The sequence below is a fragment of the Rhinoraja longicauda genome, unplaced genomic scaffold (assembly GCF_053455715.1).
Source record: "Rhinoraja longicauda isolate Sanriku21f unplaced genomic scaffold, sRhiLon1.1 Scf001084, whole genome shotgun sequence".
In the NCBI taxonomy this organism is placed as follows: domain Eukaryota; kingdom Metazoa; phylum Chordata; class Chondrichthyes; order Rajiformes; family Arhynchobatidae; genus Rhinoraja; species Rhinoraja longicauda.
Window position 1 is genome coordinate 27,501 of NW_027602300.1, and position 7,500 is coordinate 35,000.

Genomic DNA, 7,500 nt, shown 5'->3' on the forward strand with positions numbered 1-7,500 from the left:
ATCGGACCTCCTCGACTTCCGCCGTCAAATCGTTAACCTGCGGCGGGCAAAAAAGAAGCGACGCCAGCTTTCGGACTTAGTGCAATTCTCGAATGTCGCGGATGACTTGGCGGTACGAGCGTTCGGAAGTCCCGCCGGAATTGCGACGCTTCGAACGGTCGAGGCGGCCAATCTCGACCTCAGCGGCGGCACTGGCGCGATACACGTTTCTGCCGCCAGGGGGGGGGGGGGGTGGGGGGGGGGGGGGGGGCAAGCCAGCCGGCCGGGGGCGCCCGGCGCCGATCCGGCGCTTACTCGACACGCTCGAGCATCCGAACCCGTCTTATCTACGGGACCGCCGTTGCCACTTGAACACCTTTCGCCGAGAGTATCCGGGCACCCCACCTACCCGCCGGAATCACGAACCACGAGGTAGAAGTCAGGAACCAACAGGAGAAGTCGTGAACTAAATGGCGAATTCATGAACCAAACGGAGAGAAGTCATGAACCGAGCGGTTTAGGGTCAGGGTGAGGGTTGTTAGGGTGAGGCCGTTAGGGTGAGGCCGTTGCTTCGAGCGGGAAGATGGGCAGCCCCGCCCCCCCCCCCCCCCCCCCCCCCCCCGTTGGGTGGAAGGAAACCTCTGCTGCGGGCCCGGCAACCATCCCGAACGGACCCGCTGGGTCCAAATGTCTGCCGCGGGCGGTCCTGCTGCGGTCGCGGGTTCGTTGGAAACCTCTCCTGCTGCTGGCATGGCCACCCTCCCCCCCCCGCCCGACTGACGACCCTGCGGGCCCGGCGACCCGGTGTCCCGTTGCCGCGCGGGGAGTGATCCTCGGGGCCGTGCCGGGCGGGCCCAGCGACACGAAGAGAGTGGGGGGGGGGTCGGAGGGAGTGGCACTGGGGAGAGAGGGGTGGGGGAGAGAGTGCCCCCCCCCCCCCCCCCCCCCCATTAGGGGCGAGTTTATGCAGTCATCAGAGTTTATACCTAACCTCATGATGCTTTATTAGCCGGATAGGCTGTCTGACCTCGCCCCCAGTCCCTACTCCTTCCACTGGATTCTTCTTATACCCTCTTTTTCTTCGTGCCCCCCCCCCCCCCCACGCAGGGAGGGTTCCAAGAGGGAGGAGGGAGGGAGGGAGTCCCGGGGCCGTGAGAGAGAGAGAGAGCCTCATTAGCTGCTAGGTTCACCTCATTAGCTGCTAGCTAACGCGTCAGACCTTTTACATTCTTTAGAGGATTGAAACCTCAGGGCCTTTAACCCCCGTTCACCGTTTACACTCAACGATCCTTCCGAACAAAACCCTTACACATCTGTCCGTCCAACTGACCCCCGAGATACCTAACACGCAGATTAACACGTCAGCGGTGATCGGCGTGTCATAGAGGAGTCACAAAGACGGGCAAAATAGAGTGGTTGAATAAAAAATACTCACTCAATTGGCCGTGATTTAACGTAGCACACAATGATGCAAAGCCCATGCAAAGTCCAGTGGCCCAAGCAAACAAATAAGATAGATCTGGCTCGGCGTTCCTCATCTCCACATCGTCACCCAGCACGCCGACGCCCAATAACAATTCCCCCGCAAATTGTGCACCTCGAGCGGCAGTACTTTAAACGGCGCCGTCTTCGGCGTGGACGGCATGAACCAAGTCGGCAAGCATCGTCACCCAGCACACAGACGTCCACTAACAATTCCTCCCCCCTGCAAATTGCGCGCCGCGAACGGCAGTACTTTCAAGTATGCCGCCTTCGGCGGGGACATCGTGAACCAAATCGGCAGGCAGGCGTCGTCAGCCGGTCGACCGACCCCCAGTTGCATTGCCCCAACGGCCATTGTGCACTTCGAACAGAACAGTGCTTTTAAAATATTCCGCCTGCCGCGTGTACATCATGAAACAAATGGAAAGGACGAACCGGGCGTGCAACCGATGCACGGAGAGTGACAGGTCGTCAAGCAAGTCCGTGGCAATCCGTCGGCCGACTCGGCCGCGGCCAGCAGAGGCGTTTTGGCCCGGGCGCGCCGAACTTTGCGCGCCCTCGGTATGCGTAACACTAGCACATGCCTTCAAAACTCACTACAAAATAACCCCAAAGTATGCCGCCTTCCCCGTGGGCCTTGTTACCAATATCTTGCCCTGCTTCCTGATGCCCTTATGGGGTCGGCTCTGTTCTTGCAGAACCCTCAGGTGGTGCAGAGTCTGGGCCATTTTATCAATATCTTGCCCTGATTCCTGATGCCCTTATGGGGTCGGCTCTGTTCTTGCAGAACCCTGAGGTGGTGCAGAGTCTGCGCCTTGTTATCAATATCTTGCCCTGCTTCCTGAAACCCTTATGGGGTTGGTTCTGTTACAAAACCCTCAGGTGGTGCAGAGTCTGGGCCACTTTATAAATAACTCTGCCTGCATTAGGGTCAGGGTTAGGGTTAGGGTTAGGGTTAGGGTTAGGGTTAGGGTTAGGGTTAGGGTTAGGGTTAGGGTTAGGGTTAGGGTTAGGGTTAGGGTTAGGGTTAGGGTTAGGGTTAGGGTTAGGGTTAGGGTTAGGGGTAGGGGTAGGGGTAGGGGTAGCGGTAGGGGTAGGGGTAGGGGTAGGGGTAGGGGTAGTTTGAACTACTGCCGCTCCAGGCGCGCACTGTGCGTGGGTAATTTTCAGTGGGCGTCGGTGTGCTGGGTGACGATGCCGCCCAGACTCTGCACCACCTGAGGGATCTGCAAGAACAGAGCCGAACCCGCAAGGGTATCGGGAAGCAGGGCAAGATATTGATAACAAGGCCCAGACTCTGCACCACCCGAGGGTTCTGCAAGAACAGAGCCGACCCCATAAGGGTATCAGGAAGCAGGGTGAGATAGTGACACCATTTGTAAAACCGGCAAATCCCACCCAGGAAACATTGCAAAAATTGGCCTCTAATGCTGGAACGTGGGTAAAGCCAAACAAACACGACACGTTTTAAAAGAACGTTACTAAAACAGCCTGGGATATGCCCATGACAAAGGATAGGCCGAACCTCACCAGAAAAAAAGAGAGGGAGACCACGGCAGAGCTGAGGGATAAACATGAGATGGTGATAAAACCAGCAGACGAGGGGAGCAGTAGGGTTACAAATTAATGTCAATATGGGGCCTGCTCCCACTGGGTAATAGACAAAAACATAGAACAGGGTGACAGGAGAGACTGGATAGCACAGAGGATAACCCGTGAGCGAAATAATGGGGTGTATGCAGTTCAATGTAAGGAGTGTACCTTACGGTACATAGGGGAAACAGGTAAAACAGCCTCAGCGGTGATCGACGTGTCAAAGAGGAGTCACAAAGACGGGCAAAATAAAGTGGTTGATTATAGACAATAGACAATAGACAATAGGTGCAGGAGTCGGCCATTCAGCCCTTCGAGCCAGCACCGCCATTCAATGCGATCATGGCTGATCACTCTCAATCAGTACCCCGTTCCTGCCTTCTCCCCATACCCCCTCACTCCGTTATCCTTAAGAGCTCTATCCAGCTCTCTCTTGAAAGCATCCAACGAACTGGCCTCCACTGCCTTCTGAGGCAGAGAATTCCACACCTTCACCACTCTCTGACTGAAAAGGTTCTTCCTCATCTCCGTTCTAAATGGCCTACCCCTTATTCTTAAACGGTGGCCCCTTGTTCTGGACTCCCCCAACATTGGGAACATGTTTCCTGCCTCTAATGTGTCCAATCCCCTAATTATCGTATATGTTTCAATAAGATCCCCCCTCATTCTTCTAAATACCAGTGTATACAAGCCCAATCGCTCCAGCCTTTCAACATACGACCGTCCCGCCATTCCGGGAATTAACCTAGTGAACCTACGCTGCACGCCCTCCATAGCAAGAATATCCTTCCTCAAATTTGGAGACCAAAACTGCACACAGTACTCCAGGTGCGGTCTCACCAGGGCCCGCTACAACTGTAGAAGGACCTCTTTGCTCCTATACTCAACTCCTCTGGTTACGAAGGCCAACATTCCATTGGCTTTCTTCACTGCCTGCTGTACCTGCATGCTTCCTTTCATTGACTGATGCACTAGGACATCCAGATCTCGTTGAACTCCCCCTCCTCCTAACTTGACACCATTCAGACAATAATCTGCCTTTCTACTCTTACTTCCAAAGTGAATAACCTCGCACTTATCTACATTAAACTGCATCTGCCATGTATCCGCCCACTCACACAACCTGTCCAAGTCATCCTGCAGCCTTATTGCATCTTCCTCACAATTCACACTACCCTCCAGCTTAGTATCATCTGCAAATTTGCTAATGGTACTTTTAATCCCTCCGTCTAAGTCATTAATGCATATCGTAAATAGCTGGGGTCCCAGCACCGAACCTTGCGGTACCCCACTGGTCACTGCCTGCCATTCCGAGAGGGACCCATTTATACCCACTCTTTGCTTTCCGTCTGTCAACCAATTTTCTATCCATGTCAGTACCCTACCCCCAATACCACGTGCCCTAATTTTGCCCACTAATCTCCTATGTGGGAGCTTGTCGAAGGCTTTCTGAAAGTCGAGGTACACCACGTCCACTGACTCTCCCCTGTCAATTTTCCTAGTTACATCCTCAAAACATTCCAGTAGATTTGTCAAGCATGATTTCCCCTTCGTAAATCCATGCTGACTCGCAATGATCCTGTTACTGCTATCCAAATGCTCAGCAATTTCGTCTTTTCTAATTGACTCCAGCATCTTCCCCACCACTGATGTCAGACTAACTGGTCTATAATTACCCGTTTTCTCTCTCCCTCCCTTCTTAAAAAGTGGGATAACATTTGCTATCCTCCAATCCACAGGAACTGATCCTGAATCTATATAGAACATTGAAAAATGATCTCCAATGCTTCCACTATTTCTAGAGCCACCTCCTTAGGTACCCTGGGATGCAGACCATCAGGCCCTGGGGATTTATCAGCCTTCAGTCCCATCAGTCTACCCAAAACCATTTCCTGCCTAATGTGGATTTCCTTCAGTTCCTCCATCACCCTAGGTTCTCCGGCCCCTAGAACATTTGGGAGATTGTGTGTATCTTCCTCAGTGAAGACAGACCCAAAGTAACGGTTTAACTCGTCTGCCATTTCTTTGTTCCCCATAATAAATTCCCCCGTTTCTGTCTTCAAGGGACCCACATTTGCCTTGACTATTTTTTTCCTCTTCACGTACCTAAAAAAACTTTTGCTATCCTCCTTTATATTATTGGCTAGTTTACCCTCGCACCTCATCTTTTCTCCCCGCATTGCCTCTTTAGTTAACTTTTGTTGCTCTTTAAAAGAGTCCCAATCCTCTGTCTTCCCACTCTTCTTTGCTATGTTATACCTCCTCTCCTTAATTTTTATGCTGTCCCTGACTTCCCTTGTCAGCCACAGGTGTCTCTTACTCCCCTTAGAGTCTTTCCACCTCTTTGGAATAAATTGATCCTGCAACCTCTGCATTATTCCCTGGAATACCTGCCATTGCTGTTCTACCGTCTTCCCTGCTAGGGCCTCCTTCCAGTCAATTTTGGCCAGCTCCCGCCTCATGCCTCTGTAATCCCCTTTGCTATACTGTAATACAGACACTTCCGATTTTCCCTTCTACCTTTCCATTTGCAGAGTAAAACTTATCGTGTTGTGATCACTGCCTCCTAACGGCTCTTTTACCTCTAGTCCCCTTATCAGATCAGGATCATTAAAAACACTCACTCTATTGGCCGTGATTTAACCTAGCACACAGTGTTGCAAAGCCCATGCAAAGTCCAGTGGGCCAAGCAAACAAATAAGATAGATCTGGCTCGGCGTTCCACATCTCCACATCGTCACCCAGCACGCCGACGCCCATTAACAATTCCCCCGCAAATTGTGCACCTCGAGCGGCAGTACTTTAAACGGCGCCGTCTTCGGCGTGGACGGCATGAACCAAGTCGGCAAGCATCGTCACCTAGCACACAGACGTGCACTAACAATTCCTCCCCCCGCAAATTGCGCGCCGCGAACGGCGGTACTTTCAAGTATGCCGCCTTCGGCGGGGACATCGTGAACCAAATCGGCAGGCAGGCGTCGTCAGCCGGTCGACCGACCCCCAGCTGCATTTCCCCAACGGACATTGTGCACTTCGTACAGAACAGTGCTTTTAAAATATTCCGCCTGCCGCGTGGACATCATGAACCAAATGAGCAGGCAGGCATCATATCATATCATATCATACACATACAGCCGGAAACAGGCCTTTTCGGCCCTCCAAGTCCGTGCCGCCCAGCGATCCCCGTACATTAACATTATCCTATACCCACTAGGGACAGTCAGCCCCCAGCACAACGACGCCCCCGCTAACAATTCCCCACGCACATGGTGCGCTCGAGCTGCAGCACTTTAAAGTACGCCGCCTTCGGCGGGGACATCGTGAACCAAAGGAGCAGGCAGCCATGGTCACCGCCAGCACAACGACGGCGCCGCTAACAATTCCCCGCGCACCTTGTGCGCTCGAGCTGCAGTACTTTAAAGTACGCCGCCTTCGGCGGGGACATCGTGAACCAAAGGAGCAGGCAGCCATGGTCACCGCCAGCACAACCACGGCGCCGCTAACAATTCCACGCGCACCTTGTGCGCTCGAGCTGCAGTACTTTAAAGTACGCCGCCTTCGGCGGGGACATCGTGAACCAAAGGAGCAGGCAGCCATGGTCACCGCCAGCACAAGCACGGCGCCGCTAACAATTCCCCGCGCACCTTGTGCGCTCGAGCTGCAGTACTTTAAAGTACGCCGCCTTCGGCGGGGACATCGTGAACCAAAGGAGCAGGCAGCCATGGTCACCGCCAGCACAACCACGGCGCCGCTAACAATTCCACGCGCACCTTGTGCGCTCGAGCTGCAGTACTTTAAAGTACGCCGCCTTCGGCGGGGACATCGTGAACCAAAGGAGCAGGCAGCCATGGTCACCGCCAGCACAAGCACGGCGCCGCTAACAATTCCCCGCGCACCTTGTGCGCTCGAGCTGCAGTACTTTAAAGTACGCCGCCTTCGGCGGGGACATCGTGAACCAAAGGAGCAGGCAGCCATGGTCACCGCCAGCACAACCACGGCGCCGCTAACAATTCCCCGCGCACCTTGTGCGCTCGAGCTGCAGTACTTTAAAGTACGCCGCCTTCGGCGGGGACATCGTGAACCAAAGGAGCAGGCAGCCATGGTCACCGCCAGCACAAGCACGGCGCCGCTAACAATTCCCCGCGCACCTTGTGCGCTCGAGCTGCAGTACTTTAAAGTACGCCGCCTTCGGCGGGGACATCGTGAACCAAAGGAGCAGGCAGCCATGGTCACCGCCAGCACAACCACGGCGCCGCTAACAATTCCACGCGCACCTTGTGCGCTCGAGCTGCAGTACTTTAAAGTACGCCGCCTTCGGCGGGGACATCGTGAACCAAAGGAGCAGGCAGCCATGGTCACCGCCAGCACAAGCACGGCGCCGCTAACAATTCCCCGCGCACCTTGTGCGCTCGAGCTGCAGTACTTTAAAGTTCGCCGCCTTCGGCG